Here is a 25,111-nt window from a genome sequence, read left to right as displayed (position 1 = left end):
CGCTCTATCCCTGCTTGACTTACCATGCTATCAATCGCTCTATCCCTGCTTGACTTACCATGCTATCAATCGCTCTATCCCTGCTTGACTTACCATGCTATCAATCGCTCTATCCCTGCTTGACTTACCATGCTATCAATCGCTCTATCCCTGCTTGACTTACCATGCTATCAATCGCTCTATCCCTGCTTGACTTACCATGCTATCAATCGCTCTATCCCTGCTTGACTTACCATGCTATCAATCGCTCTATCCCTGCTTGACTTACCATGCTATCAATCGCTCTATCCCTGCTTGACTTACCATGCTATCAATCGCTCTATCCCTGCTTGACTTACCATGCTATCAATCGCTCTATCCCTGCTTGACTTACCATGCTATCAATCGCTCTATCCCTGCTTGACTTACCATGCTATCAATCGCTCTATCTCTGCTTGACTTACCATGCTATCAATCGCTCTATCTCTGCTTGACTTACCATGCTATCAATCGCTCTATCCCTGCTTGACTTACCATGCTATCAATCGCTCTATCCCTGCTTGACTTACCATGCTATCAATCGCTCTATCCCTGCTTGACTTACCATGCTATCAATCACTCTATCCCTGCTTGACTTACCATGCTATCACTCACTCTATCCCTGCTTGACTTACCATGCTATCACTCACTCTATCCCTGCTTGACTTACCATGCTATCACTCACTCTATCCCTGCTTTACTTCCCATGCTATCAATCACTCTATCCCTGTTTTACTTCCCATGCTATCAATCACTCTATCCCTGCTTGACTTACCATGCTATCACTCACACTATCCCTGCTTGACTTACCATGCTATCAATCACTCTATCCCTGCTTGACTTCCCATGCTATCAATCACTCTATCCCTGCTTGACTTACCATGCTATCAATCACTCTATCCCTGCTTGACTTCCCATGCTATCAATCACTCTATCCCTGCTTGACTTCCCATGCTATCAATCACTCTATCCCTGCTTGACTTCCCATGCTATCAATCACTCTATCCCTGCTTGACTTCCCATGCTATCAATCACTCTATCTATCCCTGCTTGACTTACCATGCTATCAATCACTCTAACCCTGCTTGACTTACCATGCTATCAATCACTCTATCCCTGCTTGACTTACCATGCTATCAATCACTCTATCCCTGCTTGACTTACCATGCTATCAATCACTCTATCCCTGCTTTACTTCCCATGCTATCAATCACTCTATCCCTGCTTGACTTACCATGCTAGCAATCACTCTATCCCTGCTTGACTTCCCATGCTATCAATCACTCTATCCCTGCTTGACTTCCCATGCTATCAATCACTCTATCTATCCCTGCTTTACTTCCCATGCTATCAATCACTCTATCTATCCCTGCTTTACTTCCCATGCTATCAATCACTCTATCTATCCCTGCTTTACTTCCCATGCTATCAATCACTCTATCTATCCCTGCTTTACTTCCCATGCTATCAATCACTCTATCCCTGCTTTACTTACCATGCTATCAATCACTCTATCCCTGCTTTACTTACCATGCTATCAATCACTCTATCCCTGTTTTACTTACCATGCTATCAATCACTCTATCCCTGCTTGACTTACCATGCTATCAATCACTCTATCCCTGCTTTACTTCCCATGCTATCAATCACTCTATCCCTGCTTTACTTCCCATGCTATCAATCACTCTATCCCTGCTTGACTTACCATGCTATCAATCACTCTAACCCTGCTTTACTTACCATTCTATTTAGGTTATGAACACAGAATATTAATAACTGAATTGGTTCAAGGAATTTGGAGTGGTGCACTGCAAGCCTGGTGCAGATTCTCTGTATTAGAATGGTACAAATAACAGTGTTTAAACCCCAATGTTTAAGCCTACCAGGCTACTACTGGACCGGAGCAAGTCTTTATCATATCCGGGGTCCAGTCAGTCCACCATCACATTGATTCTGATTTGGACAATTAAATAGTCCAAAGTTACTGGTTAGGGTCCCATCATGTCTTTAAATATAACAGTCAGAGTCTGGATGGAGTCTGAACTGGTCTAGCAGCCAGGTTACCATGGAAACAGGCTAACAGCAGGGGGGAGGGATTTATTCTCTCCACTCCACCAGAGACCAGAATGTTCCGCCTCACTACTTTTGGCCCGACCAACTTTGATAAGACATCCCCCCTTTTGATGATACTGTATAAGCGTCAAGTTGGAGGGGGTCCACAAGACATATTCTTGTATTCAACTGGTGGAATCCAGGTAGGGGTCAATTGAATCTATACTTTACCCAAGCGGAGCATTGCATAGACTGCATTGCATAGTACTTTCCCACTTGTACTGGTAAAGACCTAGTACTACTACAAGACTGAGCCTGGTATTCACAGTGAATATAGACAGCATGAGGAGTTGAGTATTTGGTTTAGAAAAGGAATCCTAATATTACTACCAAGCTGAGGGAAGCATGAAGTCTTCCAGAAATACTTTGACACTTATCAAACCCTTGTCCATGCATTCACAATGCAGTCTAACCCCGAGAATGACCTTGCAGTCTAACCCCGAGAATGACCGCGCAGTCTAACCCCGAGAATGACCGCGCAGTCTAACCCCGAGAATGACCGCGCAGTCTAACCCCGAGAATGACCGCGCAGTCTAACCCCGAGAATGACCGCGCCGTCTAACCCCGAGAATGACCACGCCGTCTAACCCCGAGAATGACCACGCCGTCTAACCCCGAGAATGACCACGCAGTCTAACCCCGAGAATGACCACGCAGTCTAACCCTGAGAATGACCACGCAGTCTAACCCTGAGAATGACCACGCAGTCTAACCCTGAGAATGACCACGCAGTCTAACCCTGAGAATGACCACACAGTCTAACCCTGAGAATGACCACACAGTCTAACCCTGAGAATGACCACGCAGTCTAACCCTGAGAATGACCACGCAGTCTAACCCTGAGAATGACCACGCAGTCTAACCCTGAGAATGACCACGCAGTCTAATCCTGAGAATGACCACGCAGTCTAACCCTGAGAATGACCACGCAGTCTAACCCTGAGAATGACCACGCAGTCTAACCCTGAGAATGACCACGCAGTCTAACCCTGAGAATGACCACGCAGTCTAACCCTGAGAATGACCACGCAGTCTAACCCTGAGAATGACCACGCAGTCTAACCCTGAGAATGACCATGCTCTCACAATGCAGTCTAACCCTGAGAATGACCACGCAGTCTAACCCTGAGAATGACCATGCAGTCTAACCCTGAGAATGACCACGCAGTCTAACCCTGAGAATGACCATGCTCTCACAATGCAGTCTAACCCTGAGAATGACCATGCAGTCTAACCCTGAGAATGACCACGCAGTCTAACCCTGAGAATGACCACGCAGTCTAACCCTGAGAATGACCACGCAGTCTAACCCTGAGAATGACCACGCAGTCTAACCCTGAGAATGACCACGCAGTCTAACCCTGAGAATGACCACGCAGTCTAACCCTGAGAATGACCACGCAGTCTAACCCTGAGAATGACCACGCAGTCTAACCCTGAGAATGACCACGCAGTCTAACCCTGAGAATGACCACGCAGTCTAACCCTGAGAATGACCACGCAGTCTAACCCTGAGAATGACCACGCAGTCTAACCCTGAGAATGACCACGCAGTCTAACCCTGAGAATGACCACGCAGTCTAACCCTGAGAATGACCACGCAGTCTAACCCTGAGAATGACCACGCAGTCTAACCCTGAGAATGACCACGCAGTCTAACCCTGAGAATGACCACGCAGTCTAACCCTGAGAATGACCACGCAGTCTAACCCTGAGAATGACCACGCAGTCTAACCCTGAGAATGACCACGCAGTCTAACCCTGAGAATGACCACGCAGTCTAACCCTGAGAATGACCACGCAGTCTAACCCTGAGAATGACCACGCAGTCTAACCCTGAGAATGACCACGCAGTCTAACCCTGAGAATGACCACGCAGTCTAACCCTGAGAATGACCACGCAGTCTAACCCTGAGAATGACCACGCAGTCTAACCCTGAGAATGACCACGCAGTCTAACCCTGAGAATGACCACGCAGTCTAACCCTGAGAATGACCACGCAGTCTAACCCTGAGAATGACCACGCAGTCTAACCCTGAGAATGACCATGCTCTCACAATGCAGTCTAACCCTGAGAATGACCACGCAGTCTAACCCTGAGAATGACCACGCAGTCTAACCCTGAGAATGACCACGCAGTCTAACCCTGAGAATGACCACGCAGTCTGACCCTGAGAATGACCACGCAGTCTGATCCTGAGAATGACCACGCAGTCTAACCCTGAGAATGACCACGCAGTCTAACCCTGAGAATGACCACGCAGTCTAACCCTGAGAATGACCACGCAGTCTAACCCTGAGAATGACCACGCAGTCTAACCCTGAGAATGACCACGCAGTCTAACCCTGAGAATGACCACGCAGTCTAACCCTGAGAATGACCACGCAGTCTAACCCTGAGAATGACCACGCATTCACAATGCAGTCTAACCCTGAGAATGACCACGCCGTCTAACCCTGAGAATGACCACGCCGTCTAACCCTGAGAATGACCACGCCGTCTAACCCTGAGAATGACCACGCCGTCTAACCCTGAGAATGACCACGCCGTCTAACCCTGAGAATGACCACGCCGTCTAACCCTGAGAATGACCACGCCGTCTAACCCTGAGAATGACCACGCCGTCTAACCCTGAGAATGACCACGCCGTCTAACCCTGAGAATGACCACGCCGTCTAACCCTGAGAATGACCACGCCGTCTAACCCTGAGAATGACCACGCCGTCTAACCCTGAGAATGACCACGCCGTCTAACCCTGAGAATGACCACGCAGTCTAACCCTGAGAATGACCACGCCGTCTAACCCTGAGAATGACCACGCCGTCTAACCCTGAGAATGACCACGCCGTCTAACCCTGAGAATGACCACGCAGTCTAACCCTGAGAATGACCACGCCGTCTAACCCTGAGAATGACCACGCCGTCTAACCCTGAGAATGACCACGCAGTCTAACCCTGAGAATGACCACGCAGTCTAACCCTGAGAATGACCACGCAGTCTAACCCTGAGAATGACCACGCAGTCTAACCCTGAGAATGACCACGCAGTCTAACCCTGAGAATGACCACGCAGTCTAACCCTGAGAATGACCACGCAGTCTAACCCTGAGAATGACCACGCAGTCTAACCCTGAGAATGACCACGCAGTCTAACCCTGAGAATGACCACGCAGTCTAACCCTGAGAATGACCATGCTCTCACAATGCAGTCTAACCCTGAGAATGACCACGCAGTCTAACCCTGAGAATGACCACGCAGTCTAACCCTGAGAATGACCACGCAGTCTAACCCTGAGAATGACCACGCAGTCTAACCCTGAGAATGACCACGCAGTCTAACCCTGAGAATGACCACGCAGTCTAACCCTGAGAATGACCACGCAGTCTAACCCTGAGAATGACCACGCAGTCTAACCCTGAGAATGACCACGCAGTCTAACCCTGAGAATGACCACGCAGTCTAACCCTGAGAATGACCACGCAGTCTAACCCTGAGAATGACCACGCAGTCTAACCCTGAGAATGACCACGCAGTCTAACCCTGAGAATGACCATGCTCTCACAATGCAGTCTAACCCTGAGAATGACCACGCAGTCTAACCCTGAGAATGACCACGCAGTCTAACCCTGAGAATGACCACGCAGTCTAACCCTGAGAATGACCACGCAGTCTGACCCTGAGAATGACCACGCAGTCTGACCCTGAGAATGACCACGCAGTCTAACCCTGAGAATGACCACGCAGTCTAACCCTGAGAATGACCACGCAGTCTAACCCTGAGAATGACCACGCAGTCTAACCCTGAGAATGACCACGCAGTCTAACCCTGAGAATGACCACGCAGTCTAACCCTGAGAATGACCACGCAGTCTAACCCTGAGAATGACCACGCAGTCTAACCCTGAGAATGACCATGCATTCACAATGCAGTCTAACCCTGAGAATGACCACGCCGTCTAACCCTGAGAATGACCACGCCGTCTAACCCTGAGAATGACCACGCCGTCTAACCCTGAGAATGACCACGCCGTCTAACCCTGAGAATGACCACGCCGTCTAACCCTGAGAATGACCACGCCGTCTAACCCTGAGAATGACCATGCTCTCACAATGCAGTCTAACCCTGAGAATGACCACGCAGTCTAACCCTGAGAATGACCACGCCGTCTAACCCTGAGAATGACCACGCCGTCTAACCCTGAGAATGACCACGCCGTCTAACCCTGAGAATGACCACGCCGTCTAACCCTGAGAATGACCACGCCGTCTAACCCTGAGAATGACCACGCCGTCTAACCCTGAGAATGACCACGCCGTCTAACCCTGAGAATGACCACGCCGTCTAACCCTGAGAATGACCACGCCGTCTAACCCTGAGAATGACCACGCCGTCTAACCCTGAGAATGACCACGCCGTCTAACCCTGAGAATGACCACGCCGTCTAACCCTGAGAATGACCACGCCGTCTAACCCTGAGAATGACCACGCAGTCTAACCCTGAGAATGACCACGCAGTCTAACCCTGAGAATGACCACGCAGTCTAACCCTGAGAATGACCACGCCGTCTAACCCTGAGAATGACCACGCAGTCTAACCCTGAGAATGACCACGCCGTCTAACCCTGAGAATGACCACGCCGTCTAACCCTGAGAATGACCACGCCGTCTAACCCTGAGAATGACCACGCCGTCTAACCCTGAGAATGACCACGCAGTCTAACCCTGAGAATGACCACGCAGTCTAACCCTGAGAATGACCATGCATTCACAATGCAGTCTAACCCTGAGAATGACCATGCAGTCTAACCCTGAGAATGACCATGCAGTCTAACCCTGAGAATGACCACGCCGTCTAACCCTGAGAATGACCATGCAGTCTAACCCTGAGAATGACCATGCAGTCTAACCCTGAGAATGACCACGCAGTCTAACCCTGAGAATGACCACGCTCTCACAATGCAGTCTAACCCTGAGAATGACCACGCAGTCTAACCCTGAGAATGACCATGCTCTCACAATGCAGTCTAACCCTGAGAATGACCATGCTCTCACAATGCAGTCTAACCCTGAGAATGACCGCGCAGTCTAACCCTGAGAATGACCATGCTCTCACAATGCAGTCTAACCCTGAGAATGACCATGCAGTCTAACCCTGAGAATGACCATGCAGTCTAACCCTGAGAATGACCACGCAGTCTAACCCTGAGAATGACCACGCAGTCTAACCCTGAGAATGACCACGCAGTCTAACCCTGAGAATGACCACGCAGTCTAACCCTGAGAATGACCACGCAGTCTAACCCTGAGAATGACCACGCAGTCTAACCCTGAGAATGACCACGCAGTCTAACCCTGAGAATGACCACGCAGTCTAACCCTGAGAATGACCACGCAGTCTAACCCTGAGAATGACCGCGCAGTCTAACCCTGAGAATGACCGCGCAGTCTAACCCTGAGAATGACCGCGCAGTCTGACCCTGAAAATGACCGCGCAGTCTGACCCTGAGAATGACCGCGCAGTCTAACCCTGAGAATGACCGCGCAGTCTAACCCTGAGAATGACCGCGCAGTCTAACCCTGAGAATGACCGCGCAGTCTAACCCGGAGAATGACCGCGCAGTCTAACCCGGAGAATGACCGCGCAGTCTAACCCGGAGAATGACCGCGCAGTCTAACCCGGAGAATGACCACGCAGTCTAACCCGGAGAATGACCACGCAGTCTAACCCTGAGAATGACCACGCAGTCTAACCCTGAGAATGACCACGCAGTCTAACCCTGAGAATGACCACGCAGTCTAACCCTGAGAATGACCACGCAGTCTAACCCTGAGAATGACCACGCAGTCTAACCCTGAGAATGACCACGCAGTCTAACCCTGAGAATGACCACGCAGTCTAACCCTGAGAATGACCACGCAGTCTAACCCTGAGAATGACCACGCAGTCTAACCCTGAGAATGACCACGCAGTCTAACCCTGAGAATGACCACGCAGTCTAACCCTGAGAATGACCACGCAGTCTAACCCTGAGAATGACCACGCAGTCTAACCCTGAGAATGACCACGCAGTCTAACCCTGAGAATGACCACGCAGTCTAACCCTGAGAATGACCACGCAGTCTAACCCTGAGAATGACCACGCAGTCTAACCCTGAGAATGACCACGCAGTCTAACCCTGAGAATGACCACGCAGTCTAACCCTGAGAATGACCACGCAGTCTAACCCTGAGAATGACCACGCAGTCTAACCCTGAGAATGACCACGCAGTCTAACCCTGAGAATGACCACGCAGTCTGACCCTGAGAATGACCGCGCAGTCTAACCCTGAGAATGACCGCGCAGTCTAACCCTGAGAATGACCGCGCAGTCTAACCCTGAGAATGACCGCGCAGTCTAACCCTGAGAATGACCGCGCAGTCTAACCCTGAGAATGACCGCGCAGTCTAACCCTGAGAATGACCACGCAGTCTAACCCGGAGAATGACCACGCAGTCTAACCCGGAGAATGACCACGCAGTCTAACCCTGAGAATGACCACGCAGTCTAACCCTGAGAATGACCACGCAGTCTAACCCTGAGAATGACCACGCAGTCTAACCCTGAGAATGACCACGCAGTCTAACCCTGAGAATGACCACGCAGTCTAACCCTGAGAATGACCACGCAGTCTAACCCTGAGAATGACCACGCAGTCTAACCCTGAGAATGACCACGCAGTCTAACCCTGAGAATGACCACGCAGTCTAACCCTGAGAATGACCATGCTCTCACAATGCAGTCTAACCCTGAGAATGACCATGCTCTCACAATGCAGTCTAACCCTGAGAATGACCACGCAGTCTAACCCTGAGAATGACCACGCAGTCTAACCCTGAGAATGACCACGCAGTCTAACCCTGAGAATGACCACGCAGTCTAACCCTGAGAATGACCACGCAGTCTAACCCTGAGAATGACCACGCAGTCTAACCCTGAGAATGACCACGCAGTCTAACCCTGAGAATGACCACGCAGTCTAACCCTGAGAATGACCACGCAGTCTAACCCTGAGAATGACCACGCAGTCTAACCCTGAGAATGACCACGCAGTCTAACCCTGAGAATGACCACGCAGTCTAACCCTGAGAATGACCACGCAGTCTAACCCTGAGAATGACCACGCAGTCTAACCCTGAGAATGACCACGCAGTCTAACCCTGAGAATGACCACGCAGTCTAACCCTGAGAATGACCACGCAGTCTAACCCTGAGAATGACCACGCAGTCTAACCCTGAGAATGACCACGCAGTCTAACCCTGAGAATGACCACGCAGTCTAACCCTGAGAATGACCACGCAGTCTAACCCTGAGAATGACCACGCAGTCTAACCCTGAGAATCACCATGCAGTCTAACCCTGAGAATGACCACGCAGTCTAACCCTGAGAATGACCATGCAGTCTAACCCTGAGAATGACCATGCTCTCACAATGCAGTCTAACCCTGAGAATGACCACGCAGTCTAACCCTGAGAATGACCACGCAGTCTAACCCTGAGAATGACCACGCAGTCTAACCCTGAGAATGACCACGCCGTCTAACCCTGAGAATGACCACGCCGTCTAACCCTGAGAATGACCACGCAGTCTAACCCTGAGAATGACCACGCAGTCTAACCCCGAGAATGACCACGCCGTCTAACCCCGAGAATGACCACGCCGTCTAACCCCGAGAATGACCACGCCGTCTAACCCCGAGAATGACCACGCCGTCTAACCCCGAGAATGACCACGCCGTCTAACCCCGAGAATGACCACGCCGTCTAACCCCGAGAATGACCACGCCGTCTAACCCTGAGAATGACCACGCCGTCTAACCCTGAGAATGACCACGCCGTCTAACCCTGAGAATGACCACGCCGTCTAACCCTGAGAATGACCACGCCGTCTAACCCTGAGAATGACCACGCCGTCTAACCCTGAGAATGACCACGCCGTCTAACCCTGAGAATGACCACGCCGTCTAACCCTGAGAATGACCACGCCGTCTAACCCTGAGAATGACCACGCCGTCTAACCCTGAGAATGACCACGCCGTCTAACCCTGAGAATGACCACGCCGTCTAACCCTGAGAATGACCACGCCGTCTAACCCTGAGAATGACCACGCCGTCTAACCCTGAGAATGACCACGCCGTCTAACCCTGAGAATGACCACGCCGTCTAACCCTGAGAATGACCACGCCGTCTAACCCTGAGAATGACCACGCCGTCTAACCCTGAGAATGACCACGCCGTCTAACCCTGAGAATGACCACGCCGTCTAACCCTGAGAATGACCACGCCGTCTAACCCTGAGAATGACCACGCCGTCTAACCCTGAGAATGACCACGCCGTCTAACCCTGAGAATGACCACGCAGTCTAACCCTGAGAATGACCACGCCGTCTAACCCTGAGAATGACCACGCCGTCTAACCCTGAGAATGACCACGCCGTCTAACCCTGAGAATGACCATGCAGTCTAACCCTGAGAATGACCATGCAGTCTAACCCTGAGAATGACCACGCAGTCTAACCCTGAGAATGACCACGCAGTCTAACCCTGAGAATGACCACGCAGTCTAACCCTGAGAATGACCATGCAGTCTAACCCTGAGAATGACCACACCGTCTAACCCTGAGAATGACCATGCAGTCTAACCCTGAGAATGACCATGCAGTCTAACCCTGAGAATGACCACGCAGTCTAACCCTGAGAATGACCACGCTCTCACAATGCAGTCTAACCCTGAGAATGACCATGCTCTCACAATGCAGTCTAACCCTGAGAATGACCACGCAGTCTAACCCTGAGAATGACCACGCAGTCTGACCCTGAAAATGACCACGCAGTCTAACCCTGAGAATATTTCATAGTGTGGGTTAATATATATCTATCCACACTGAGGTTGGAATATTACTGTGTAATTGTGAAAACTATGCTTATTAAGTCCCTTTTAGTGTAAGAACTGGTTGAAAAGACGGCCTTAAATTTCTGCCTGTTTTGGTGGGATGGAGTTCTGTTAAATTAGTTAATAGACCAATAATAAGAGACTTTCAAACCTCTGCCAATAACAGCTCCCCACTCACAGTCCTAGCAAAAATGTTGCTTGAGAAATTGCACTTGGCTAAGAAGCTATTTCTGTTTAATTTTGACCATTTTAATTTAAAAACAATTACAGTTAGGTACTTCATTGTTACCCAGAAATGATTTGATATTGATATAAAACAGTCTGCATTGGGCCTTTAAGGAAACCGGAGACTTGACATGAGGAGCTGTGTGGACATGAGTGTGTCAGTCCTGGCAGGACCGTGTCTGGTAAAACCATCTGTAACAGTCAGTCCAGGCAGGGTGGTGTCTGGTAAAACCATCTGTAACAGTCAGTCCTGGCAGGGTGGTGTCTGGTAAAACCATCTGTAACAGTCAGTCCTGGCAGGGTGGTGTCTGGTAAAACCATCTGTAACAGTCAGTCCTGGCAGGGTGGTGTCTGGTAAAACCATCTGTAACAGTCAGTCCTGGCAGGGTGGTGTCTGGTAAAACCATCTGTAACAGTCAGTCCTGGCAGGGTGGTGTCTGGTAAAACCATCTGTAACAGTCAGTCCTGGCAGGGTGGTGTCTGGTAAAACCATCTGTAACAGTCAGTCCTGGCAGGGTGGTGTCTGGTAAAACCATCTGTAACAGTCAGTCCTGGCAGGGTGGTGTCTGGTAAAACCATCTGTAACAGTCAGTCCTGGCAGGGTGGTGTCTGGTAAAACCATCTGTAGCAGTCAGTCCTGGCAGGGTGGTGTCTGGTAAAACCATTTGTAACAGTCAGTCCTGGCAGGGTGGTGTCTGGTAAAACCATTTGTAACAGTCAGTCCTGGAAGGGTGGTGTCTGGTAAAACCATTTGTAACAGTCCTAAGTTGCCTCCTAACCCTGGGCTACACATGGTGTTTCCAACTGAAACCAAAACCAGCCAGAGACAGATCTCCCTCTTCCATGGCTGCCAGACCCCGGTTCAAATATTATTTCAAATACTCCATCTGGGCTTGATTTAGCTTGCCTGGCGCAATGGAAGTAGAGTAGTTGTGAAAGTGAAAACCCATCTGGCACACCAGGCAGGCTCGAGCAAACGCTCAACGTATTTGAAAGATTTAAAATAGTATTTGAACCCAGATCGTGATGGCTGCGGTCCCAGACAGTTATGAAATCCTGACGGAATGGTTTAGACTGCATGGCATATTTGTGCCAGGGTCATCTTTTAAAAGTGGCTTCTCCACTACTGAGATCAAATACGGTCAGAACTACGTTTTGGAACATTAGTTGTTATGCAACTGTATTTCACATGTTGGGATAAAGAAGGTTGGAATAGAATAAATAGGGAATTTCTGTTGTGGCATTCAACACAAGGTTACCTAGTAGTGTTTCTCTAATGAACCACCTGTACATCCAGAGTACCTCCTCTAGCCTATACCAGCGACAGTTGTTCGACCTACTGTAGTCAACCAAGCTTGGCTGGTGTTACTGGGTGTCCACATATCAGACAGCCTCTGCTACAGCAGGGGTGACCTGCTGGTCAGGCTGGAGACACGTGACTGGGTCAGAGCGGTGGGTTTCTGCAGTCAGAGAGAAGAGCCCCAGCTGAGCTCTTCTGTCCTCTCCCTTCCTCCAGCATTTCGCTGCACCTGCAACATCTGCAAATCTGTGTATGCAACCAATAAACTTTGATTCTGATTCGTCCTCTCCTCTTATGCTCTCTCCTTGCCTTCACATACTCTTCTCCTTTTCTTCCCTCAACCTGTCCTCTGTTTCTCTCCTTCCTTCCTCCCCCCTCCCTTTCTTCCTCATTTCCCTCTCCTCCTCCCCCCTCCCGTTCTTCCTCATTTCCCTCTCCTCCTCCCCCCTCCCTTTCTTCCTCATTTCCCTCTCCTCCTCCCCCTCCCTTTCTTCCTCATTTCCCTCTCGTCCTCCCCCTCCTGTTCTTCCTCATTTCCCTCTCCTCCTCCCCCCTCCCGTTCTTCCTCATTTCCCTCTCCTCCTCCCCCCTCCCGTTCTTCCTCATTTCCCTCTCCTCCTCCCCCTCCCGTTCTTCCTCATTTCCCTCTCCTCCTCCCCCTCCCGTTCTTCCTCATTTCCCTCTCGTCCTCCCCCTCCTGTTCTTCCTCATTTCCCTCTCCTCCTCCCCCCTCCCGTTCTTCCTCATTTCCCTCTCCTCCCCCCTCCTCCTCCTCCCTCCGGTAACCACGAGCACAACCGTTCCTTGATTTTATTCTGTAGTTTGTCAGAATTATCACCTTCCGTGAGAACTAGAAAGTAAATGAAAATACAGTTAGGCACACTCCTACAACCTTATCTTACGAGTGACATTAGCTTGGTATAACTCTGAAGTGGTTACATACATCAAAACAGTTTAGCCGGAGCTATAACAGTATCGGATTAAACACATGAATAAAGTAAAAATACCTAATTGGCTGCTTATTACAGAAGGGAGGAAATCCAAAACTTCACACTTCTTGTTCCTGGCATGAATTCACGTTTCATCCTTAATTATTATATCGTTCCCATCCTAACATACACGCTTCAACCGTTACGAACTACACCCGAAGACACAAAAAACCTAGCTAACACAGCGTGGGATTGTCTTCACTCAAAAGGTGTGTTGCTATGATAATAATCCCCGTTACAACAGATTTTAGCCACGTAGTTCCGCTTGTCTTACCAGTTCCCCCGCATAGCGAACACGTAAGCATTTCATACAAAAACCAACGACATAGATTGACAGGTTAATTGTCAGTTACACTCCTTCCTTGCCGTTCCCCCTCTCTCCTTCCTTTCCCTCCTCTCACCCTCTTAAATTTAACAATTATTTTTATTTCACCTTTATTTAACCAGGTAGGCCAGTTGAGAACAAGTTCTCATTTATAACCAAGACAAAGACAAATGGCCAAGACAAAGCAAAGCAGTGCGACAAATACAACACAGAGTTACACAAACAAACGTACAGTCAATAAAACAATAGAAAAAGTCTATGTACAGTGAGTGCAAATGTAGTAAGATTAGGAAGGTAAGACAAATAGGCCATAGAGGCAAAATAATTACAATTTAGCATTAACACGAGTGATAGATGTGCAGATGATGTGCAAGTAGAGATACTGGGGAGCAAAAATAAATAAATAATAATATGGGGATGAGGTAGTTGGGTGTGCTATTTACGGATGGGCTGTGTACAGGTACAGTGATCAGTAAGCTGCTCTGACAGCTGATGCTTAAAGTTAAAGGGAGATAATGGTCTCTAGCTTCAGTGATTTTTGCAGTTCGTTTCAGTCATTGGTAGCAGAGGACTGGAAGGAAAGGCGGCCAAAGCAGGTGTTGGCTTTGGGGATGACCAGTGAAATATACCCGCTGGAGCGCGTACTACGGGTGGGTGTTGCTATGGTGACCAGTGAGCCGAGATAAGGCGGGGCTTTACCTAGCAAAGACTTATAGATGACCTGGAGCCAGTGGGTTGTGATGATGAATATGTAGCGAGGGCCAGCTAACGAGAGAATACAGGTCGCAGGGGTGGGTAGTATATGGGGCTTTGGTGACAAAACAGATGGCACTGTGATAGAATGCATCCAATTTGCTGAGTAGAGTGTTGGGGGCTATTTTGTAAATGACATCGCCAAAGTCAAGGATCGGTAGGATTGTCCGTTTTACGAGGGTGTTTGGCAGAATGAGTGAAGGCTTTGTTTTGCGAAATAGGAAGCCGATTCTAGATTTCATTTTGGATTGGAGATGCTTAATGTGAGTCTGGAAGGAACGTTTACAGTCTAACCAGACACCTAGGTATTTGTAGTTGTCCACATATTCTAAGTCAGAACCGTCCAGAGTAGTGATGCTAGTCGGGCGGGCGGGTGCGGGCAGCAATCGGTTGAAGAGCATCCATTTAGTTTTACTAGCATTTAAAAGCAGTTGGAGGCCACGGAAGGAGTGTTGTATGGCATTGAAGCTCGTCTGGAGGTTTGTTAACGCAGTGTCCAAAGAAGGGCCAGAGGTATACAGAATGGTGTCGTCTGTGTAGAGATGGATCAGAGAGTCACCCGCAGCAAAAGCGACATCATTGATATATACAGAGAAAAGAGTCAGCCCGAGAATTGAACCCTGTGGCAACCCATAGAGACTGCCAGAGGACCGGACAACAGGCCCTCCAATTTGACACACGGAACTCTGAGAAGTAGTTGGTGATTCAGGCGAGGCAGTCATTTGAGAAACCAAGGCTGTTGAGTCTGCCGACAAGAATGCGGTGATCGACAGAGTCGAAAGCCTTGGCCAGGTCGATGAAGACGGCTGCACAGTACTGTCTTTTATCGATGGCGGTTATGATATCGTTTAGGACCTTGAGCGTGGCTGAGGTGCAGCCATGACCAGCTCGGAAACCAGATTGCATAGTGAAAAAGGTACGGTGGGATTTGAAATGGTCGATGATCTGTTTGTTAACTTGGCTTTCGAAGAATTTAGAAAAGGCAGGGAAGGATGGATATAGGTCTATAACAGTTTGGGTCTAGAGTGTCTTCCCTTTTGAAGAGGGGGATGACCTCGGCAGCTTTCCAATCTTTGGGGATCTCAGAAGATACGAAAGAGAGGTTGAACATACTAGTAATAGCAACAATTTTGGCGAATAATTTTAGAAAGAGAGGGTCCAGATTTTCTAGCCCAGCTAATTTGTTGGGATCCAGATTTTGCTGCTCTTTCAGAACATCAGCTGTCTGAATTTGGGTGAAGGAGAAGCGGAGGGGGCTTGGGCAATTTTCTGCGGGGGGGGGGGGGGGGGGTTGCAGAGCTGTTGGCCGGGGTAGGGGCAGCCAGGTGGAAAGCATAGCCAGCCGTAGAAAAATGCTTATTGAAATCACCGATAAATCTACGATAATCGACAGTGACAGTGTTTCCTAGCCTCAGTGCAGTGGGAAGCTGGGAGGAGGTGATCTTATTCTCCATGGACTTTACAGTGTCCCAAAACGTTTTGTAATTAGTGCTACAGGATGCAAATTTCTGTTTGAAAAAGCTAGCCTTAGCTTTCCTAACTGACTGTGTATATTGGTTCCTAACTTCCCTGAAAAGTTGCATATCGTGGGGGCTATTCGATGTTAATGCAGTTTGCCACAGGATGTTTCTGTGCTGGTCAAGGGCAGTCAGGTCTGGAGTGAACCAAGGGCTATATCCGTTCTTAGTTCTACATTTTTTGAACGGGGCATGCTTATTTAAGATGGTGAGGAAAACACTTTTAAAGAGCAACCAAGTGTTTAAGGGAGCGTTTGACAGTGAAGAGGGGTGGTAGTTTGACCGCGGACCCATTACGGACACAGGCAATGAGGCAGCGATCGCTGAGATCCTGGTTGAAGACAGCAGAGGTGTATTTAGAGGGCAAGTTGGTCTGGATGATATCTATGAGGGTGCCCATGGTTACGGATTTAGGGTTGTACCTTGTAGGTTTCTTGATCATTTGTGTGAGATTGAGGGCATCTAGCTTAGATAACAGTACGAACTCCCACTCCTATCATCCCTCTTTCTCTTCTTCTCCTATCATCTCTCTTCCTCTCCTGTCATCTCTCTTCCTCTCCTGTCATCTCTCTTCCTCTCCTGTCATGTCTCTTCCTCTCCTATCATGTCTCTTCCTCTCCTATCATGTCTCTTCCTCTCCTATCATGTCTCTTCCTCTCCTATCATGTCTCTTCCAACATGAAAGCCTGCCCATTACACACATGAATACATCAATTTACTGTTGTTGAGTAGAAAACAGATGGGAGACGTTACCTAGGAAACCCATGCGGCCTGTGTGAGCGTTGTGTGGCTTCAGGACTCTATTGACAGTCTCTGCTTCTCCTCTGTGAAGCTCTTTCTTTCCAACAGTTCAGCTTCTTTTAGTTCCAGATAAAACAATCCCTATGTAACTCAAACACTGGCACTTGTCTTTTCCTAGTAGCACTGACTTGGCTGATAAACACGGAGGACAAATGTACTATGGGCTGAAACGTGCTGGTCTCACCTAGCTGTCTATCTGAAGCTCGACTGACTTGCCTAGTTAAATAAAGGTTCAATATAATAATAATAATAGCTTAGACACACTGGTCAAACGTTTGCCTGCCGACAGTATTTAGCACCTCTGAACGGTGTCGGTACTCAATCTCTGTTTGTGTTCACACAGCAAAAACCTTTAAGTCGTCAGCTACTCTGCCCTTTTAAAATACTCCAAACCAGAAGGTGGCAGTAGTGTTTGGCAATGTATGTTCATGTGCTATTTTCTGCTGAATGTGTTGCACTTTCTCCTGTTGTGCTATTTACAAACAAACATGTGACTGTCTCAACTGTTCTGGGGAACTACGGTGAGCTTCATAATGTGTCAGGTGAAATGATCAACGCGATCAGCTTCCTCTCTTAATGTATTGCACAAGTTGCCTGCAGGTATTTACTTAAAAAGTAGCTTCAAATATAAAAATGTATTGAAAAAGGTCAAAATAAATAGTTTCAGCGGTATTGAAAAACCATCCCGTGGCCACTTCCAAATACCTCGGTATACGGTACACTGCCCAAGCCTTGTGTGCATTGCGTCTGTGCACTTAGTTAGCTACCATCCCATAGCCCACATTGCATACAGTGTGAAGTGTGACTGGCTCATGACATTGAACTGTGGATGTATGGAGAAAATGCACACTTTTCCCCTTTTTTGTTCTCACTCCCGTTGGCTCCCCCCACGTGGGGGTTCGTGCTCTCTGATTGGCTCAAAGCCCAAGTTGTTGGCCACTGACGAGCATTGCGATTCTACAGGTAGAAAAGTCAGGTTCTGGGTCGGCATGCTGCAGCTACTGCTTTTGTTCTAGCAACAGAAGAAACGTCTATCGGCAGTGACATTCTCTGTGTGTTTCATGCTTACGTCGCTTTGGATAACAGCGTCTGCTAAATGACTCAAATATATATTTTTAAAATGTACATATTTCTTGAGTAGTGGTTTCAGAGGACATTCGATAGGAAAGAGCTGAGAGTTGGTTCAAACTATAAGTAGGTTATTGTTTTGAAAAAGAAACAGTCCTCTCATATACCCTGTGAATTCTGATCCTCTCGTTCTTACTACTCTGATTGGACAACGGTGATTACTCATTGTAATCCACACGAAGGAAATTGAGTCGGTAATATTATTATGCAACATTACGTAACCTGCTGCATGCAGTCTTTTTGAATCATTACCAAAGTGAAAAATAAACAACACAGTTAACGACCAACACAGACGAGACCTAGGACCATGAAAACAAACAGCTCGTGTGAGTGGTCGGCTGCGAATGTCCTCACCTGCTATTAACTGACGTTGATTGCTTAGGTTCTGCTCACGCCAGTGTTGTCCGGTCAGAACATGATGTTGAGGCCCATATTAAACACTTAGTAACCATCACACGACACACAGACGATTCCGGTCAACTTCTTGATATTGTTGTGTGGTTATGTTCGATGGACGCACAACACCCTCAAGATAGAAACAGTATGTCACTACACAACATGTATCTTTTCTTCTTACGACGGCATGTAAACACACGCTAACTTGAGGTGACGGGGTGGAGCACTAGAGTGTGTCCAAGCTCCCCGATTGGTTGGAATGAGTGGGGGGATTGAAGGGTGATTGACAGGGCTGCAGGCCAATCAGGTTGAAAGAGCTAGCGAGGGTAATCATATGGTGATTATCATATGATTCATGATGAGCACTGCATTAGTCTGGACTCTTCCTCAACCTGCTCACTGAGGAGATGAACTACATTTTGGGGGCCTGACTGCCTAATAAATATATTTGTGTCATTTAGCAGACGCTATTATACAGAGCGACTTACAGTAGAGAGTGCGTACATTTTCAAACAAAAGTAGCTCCTCAACTCTCTCACTGAGAAGACAAACTACATTTTTGGGGCCCGACTGCCTAATAACTAAGTGCAAGGCTAACGAGGCTGTCTCTATGCTGTCATGAAGTCATCGTGACTATGGCCGCTCCACAGAGACAGACTACAGGGCTTTTACAGGAAGACATGCCCACAGCAGATATGACATCACCAGGGCCATCTTAGTCCCCTAGCTAACGACACAACATCTAGAAGCACAGAGGAGGAGGAGGCAGGAACAACATCTTCCCGAGTCTGACAGAGGATATTGCTGAGGTGAGCACCACATGAGTCACAAAGAACAAGCGGCCATCTTTAAACAAGCCATTCGCTGCCTGGACCATGAAAAGACCAAGGACACTGAATGGGGAGGAGGAGAGAGGGAGACTAAATGGATGTAGGCCTACGTTTTTCTTCAGCAACCTAAGCCCAAGTAACAGAACTGTGATCTACGACTGCTGTATGACTCCATCAGCAGTCAGTGTGTACAAATGACTTGAGAATGACTGCAATGCCTTAATCTGAACAAATACATTCTACCAGTCAGAGATTAACTGACGTTGTCACCCTGGAGACGCTGCACAACTGTGACATGACTGGATTAGTCAGGTCACTAATTTTGATGATACACCCCCCCCCCCCCCCCCAATGTTGATGACCCCCCCCCCCCCCCCCCCCCCAACTAATGTGATGATATACACAAACCCTGCGTGATCCTATCCCGAATATGCCTAGTAACCAGTGGAGGCTGCTGAGGGGAGAACGGCTCATAATTTTCCGGAACAGCATCAAACACCTGGAAACCATGTGTTTGATACCATTCCACTTATTCCGCTCCAGTCATTACCACGAGCCCATCCTCCCCAATTAATGTGCCGCCAACCTCCTGTGTTAGTAACCTAGTTGATGAGGTCTACAATTGTTGATGTGAAATCCCGTGTGAACATAAAAGCAATGCACTGTACCTTTAACAGTGGTGTAAGTGGACACATGCAGTAGGCTAAAAGTCAAATCAGGTCATCTCTTCAGGCTTTTAGACACCATAATCACACCAATCTGTAACCCCCCCCTCTACTAAATACCACAATAAAATAACTCTACTTCAGACGTTTCTTGACTTGGCTACATTATGAGCATGTACTGTAGCATGAGGAAATTACATTTAGATAACATGGGGCCACAGTACTGTAGTTTGTAAAGATATTGCCTATTGTGTCAGGCTCATTTCATATGCATAGATCTTTATCAAGAAACAAACTTGATACTGAGAACCAAGCCCGTCTTAAACCACCAATATGTGCTAAGTATTCTACTTCGACCAGTAGTCTGGCTGTACTGCAACGAGGCGTTTTATCCCACTGTGACTGTTGCCACAGTGCAGTAGGGACGTGCAAGAAGGCGTCACCGCTGCCTGCAGCCTGCCTACATCATACGACGGACGGCATTGGTACCCGAAATCGAAGTAGGTTGCTGGTTAAACTCCAGAACTAGAATACAATTTATAAACGTTCTGGTCTTATGATTCCAATCGCCATTCCATAGCATACAACAGAAATAGGCAAGATAAATAAAACATTCAAATTAAAATGTCCAAATGTCCCCTTCCCTCGCCAACGACGTAACGCCATGTCGGCGTGGAGGCCATATTTTGCTGGTTATGTCGACATAGGGAAAAAGTACAAGTCCTCTCCCACAAATCTCGACTAACATTACCGCAGCATTATGGCAAACAAAACTTCCTAAAGCGAGAGGACTGTAGGCACATCGTTTCATTGCTTGAAACTGGATACATTGTTACTACTCGCAGGTCGTCAATCAGGTGTAGCCACACCGGGACAATCAAAGTTTACTGGCTAGCCAAGTTAAATATGTAGTGGCGTCTGCGTACAGAAACAGTGGTGGTGGGAGGCTAGCTAGCTACATAGCTAGGCTACAGGTTTAACTTTGGGACTTGTTTTCGCCGATATGCAAACTGATAAATATTCTATTTGGCAGATTCTTACCTGTCCACCACGTATGATGCGCTGTGATGCCGAGCACCGGTAAACGGGGACCAAAACGGGTCTTTCAAGACGATAACAACCGAATACGACGATTTATTCTACAGATTCGACCGAATCCGCCAGACAACAGCCGAAAAAAATCCGCGTTCGCAGGGGGATCTACGCCAAAAACCACATGATCAACTACGTCAGCGTACGTATTTGCATACGATACCAGGGCCACTTCCATCCTGGAGTTGTTGTAATCGCTCCTAAAAGTTACAACGTTGGTCAGTATCAAGCCTCGGATAGTGTCCAGGAAATGACAGCCCTTCAGTGGTTGCTGGAACCTTGCTTTCGACTTTGAAAATGAATAAGCTGTTGTTGACGTCCTGTGCTCTGCGCCAGCTCAACGTTGTGTAGGTCATTGAATAGTAAGCAGTAAACTGAGAGGACTGGGCGTGTCAACGCTTGGTCTAGGGAGGGACACTACTGCTAGTCTTGCTGCAGTACTGACAGCTGTGTCTCAGGTCAATGGTGTCTAGAAGTGCTACTGACTGATTTTAAATCTCTCTTTCTCTCTCTCTCTCTCTCTGTCTCTGTTTGGCGTCTCACCTAGTTTGACATTCTTCACTGAATAGCTTCCATCTGAGTAGCTAATGAGACATCGTGAAAGGCAGCAGTGATTTATTGCCCTCCGTCTCTCTCTCTCTCTCTCAAGTCAATTTCAATTAAATTGAAGGGCTTTATTGGCATGGGAAACATATGTTAACATTGCCAAAGCAAGTGAAGTTGATAATAAACAATAAAAATTAACAGTAAACATTACACTCACAGAAGTTCCAAAAGAATAAAGACATTTCAAATGTCATATTATGTCTATATACAGTGCTGCAACAATGTGCAAATAGTTAAAGTACAAAAGGGAAAATAAATAAACATAAATATGGGTTGAATTTACAATGATGTTTGTTCTTCTACACCTGTTGTATTCGGCGCATGTGACTAATACAATTTGATTTGATTTGATTCACTGGTTGCCCTTTTCTTGTGGCAACAGGTCACAAATCTTGCTGCTGTGATGGCACACTGTGGTATTTCACCCAGTAGATATGGGAGTTTATCAGTATTGGGTTTGGTTTTTGAATTATTTGTAATCTGTTTTGTTTTCTGAATTCTGTGTAATCTGAGGGAAATATGTGTCTCTAATATGGTCATACATTTGGCAAGAGGTTAGGAAGTGCAGCTCAGTTTCCACCTAATTTTGTGGGCAGGGTGCACATAGCCTGTCTTCTCTTGAGAGCCAGGTCTGCCTACGGCGGCCTTTCTCAATAGCAAGGCTTTGCTCACTGAGTCTGTACATAGTCAAAGCTTTCCTTAAGTTTAGGTCAGTCACAGTGGTCAGGTATTCTGCCATTGTGTACTCTCTGTTTAGGGCCAAATAGCATTCTAGTTTGCGTTGTTTTTTTTTGTTAATTCTTTCCAATGTGTCAAGTAATTATCTTTTTGTTTTCTCATGATTTGGTTGGGTCTAATTGTGTTGCTGTCCTGGGGCTCTGTGGGGTCTGTTTGTGAACAGAGCCCCAGGACCAGCTCGCTTAGCGGACTCTTCTTCAGATTCATCTCTCTGTAGACGATGGCTTTGTTATGGAAGGTTTGGGAATCGCTTCCTTTTAGGTGGTTGTAGAATTTAACGGCTCTTTTCCGGATTTTGATCATTAGCGGGTATCGACCTAATTCTGCTCTGCTTGCATTATTTGGTGTTTTATGTTGAACACAGAGGATATTTTTGCAGAATTCACTCTCCCCCCCCTCTCTCTGAAGGCACATGTGGGGGTCATCATAATAATAATGTTTCATATGTCATTTGAATTGTTTTTAATCTTGTTTGTGAATAGAGAGAAATTATGAAATCTTGACAAGTATAGGAATATGTATACTAATAAGTACACCACTAATATTAGGTCAGATAAAACAGCTCCAGTCTCTCATTAAGTGTTAATATTGAACAGTTCATAGATATATAGATAAAAGACTCAAACAATCTGTAGCCAACAGTGACACCATCTGTTTTTTTGTAATAGAATAGCTCGTTCTGGCTTTGGTTTTTCTAAATACAGTACCTGAACAATATATTCTTATTATAAAAAAACCTTGGTAATCTGAGATGACCCACTGAATTCTCATGGGACGCATCAATGGAATGAATCAATTTGAAATCAATCAATTTGTACCTAAACTGTTTTGCCTAAATTAAGTTCAACCCCAGTAAGAAAAACAAAACAGCACATTGTCTAAATTGGGAGATGAGGCATTTCCAAAACATGATGCAGTTCTCTGCTGCAGTGAGAGGCTTGGTGGAGGCTCAGGCTGCGGTCCAAATGACACACTAGTCCCTATATAGCAGTACACTACCCTATGGACCCTGGTCAAAAGTAGTGCACTTTAAAGGGAATAGGGTGCCATTTGGGGCGTATTGCAGGCTCAGCTCATGCATTATTCATTAAGCAGAGTGAAGTTGGGTTGCTATGGTTTGTGGACACATTTACATACAGATTTGTTTTCTAATGCAATATTAATAATTACTTTGCTGCTGTCTTTGTTTCTGTGTCGTCATTGAACAGGCTTAGTTAACATTGACAATACAGAACATGCATAAACAGCCACCCACCATCAACTGATAGGCATAAGCCTTCATCATGAATCATCATCATCATCATGAAATGTCACAAAATTGAGGGAATTAAAAGTGACAGGAGGCTGTCCAAAGCCATAAAAACAATGTAATATGTGTATGTTTTGTTAAATAAACAACAGTACTATGCATGAAGCTGTAACTAAAGGTTCTGAATATTCATTATTTCATTACTTGTGTGAAGTAGCTTAACGTAGCCAGTAGATGGAGCCAAAGGACATGTTACCTCAACATACGTCTCACTCTAAGTTGTCCTCAGTGGACAGACAGTTCTGAATACTAAAGGACATGTTACCTCAACATACGTCTCACTCTAAGTTGTCCTCAGTGGACAGACAGTTCTGAATACTAAACAAGGTGGATAATGTGTATATTTACATGTAGACCGGTTATGGACGGGCACTATGCAGAACAAATTCCGATATAAATACCACAATGTGTTGTGAATATTTTGACCAGTAAATATAGATATAGACATGCATGAATATGACATGAGTGTTGAGAGAGAGAGCAGAGCGTGGAGGAAGCATCACACAATGGTCTTATTGAGGGGAAAGGTCAGCTTGGACAGCTTGGTAAGAAGTGATCTGCATTATTGGCATGGACCCATTGACCAGGTCACAGGGAAACCTCCATCCGCGATGACCACTGTGTAGGCCGGCAGAAGAAGCCGAGAACGCACACGCAGACACACGCGCTGAAGACGAGATGAGCGTCTCCCTTTTCCATCATGTTTCCTCTCAGCCTGCTCAGTTTCCCCTATTTCAACTGGCACTCCTACCCTTCTGGAGCAGCAGGACGGCTGCTTGGACAAGAGAGGTTATTGTTTCATGACTCTCTGCATGAGGAGTTTTTGAAGTGGGTCTGGAGTTTTCTGTGGAGAATATTCCATCAACGTCCCAACAGACATACACGGAACACGGTTGCCACGTTCTCCGAATATATGATATTAATGTTCTAGACACGTTAAATGAGAACATTGCAAGAACCTTGATGCGGTTTTCTGTGGAACAGGAGAATATTCTGTCAACATTTCACCAAACATACACGGAACACGGTTGTCATGTTATCAGAACATAAGATATTAATGTTCCAGACACGTTTCATGGGAACGTTGCAAAAACATTCATGTGTCCAAAGAAACATTAATTACACATCCCTTCTTGTTACTGTTTCCGAGCCAATTAAGGCCCTGATTGGTGAACCCCTGATCCATTCATAGCTCTTTGTCTGTTGACAAGGTTAGAGATACTCACACACACACAGTGCCTTTATCATACAGTGTTTTCTACTTACATATTTGACATAAATGATTACATTGTGCATGTTTATTTATAGAGTAATTATGATTGAACATGTCCTCCCCTGGGATATGAACTCACATTCTCTTGGTTCACT

General features: G+C 47.0%; 1 protein-coding gene across 1 annotated transcript in view; it reads right to left on the bottom strand.

The window, feature by feature from the left end:
• The window catches only part of LOC120030852 (zinc fingers and homeoboxes protein 2-like), a 41,522-nt gene extending 20,140 nt beyond the window's left edge, over positions 1–21,382 (bottom strand). Inside the window, exon 1 of the mRNA XM_038976335.1 lies at positions 21,040–21,382. The gene's annotated coding sequence lies outside the window, so the exon portion shown is untranslated. The remainder of the gene's footprint in view (positions 1–21,039) is intronic.
• Between the last annotated feature and the right edge of the window lie 3,729 nt (positions 21,383–25,111).

Source organism: Salvelinus namaycush, chromosome 37 (genome assembly GCF_016432855.1).
Source record: "Salvelinus namaycush isolate Seneca chromosome 37, SaNama_1.0, whole genome shotgun sequence".
NCBI lineage: Eukaryota > Metazoa > Chordata > Actinopteri > Salmoniformes > Salmonidae > Salvelinus > Salvelinus namaycush.
This window is presented reverse-complemented; position numbering and strand designations above follow the sequence as displayed.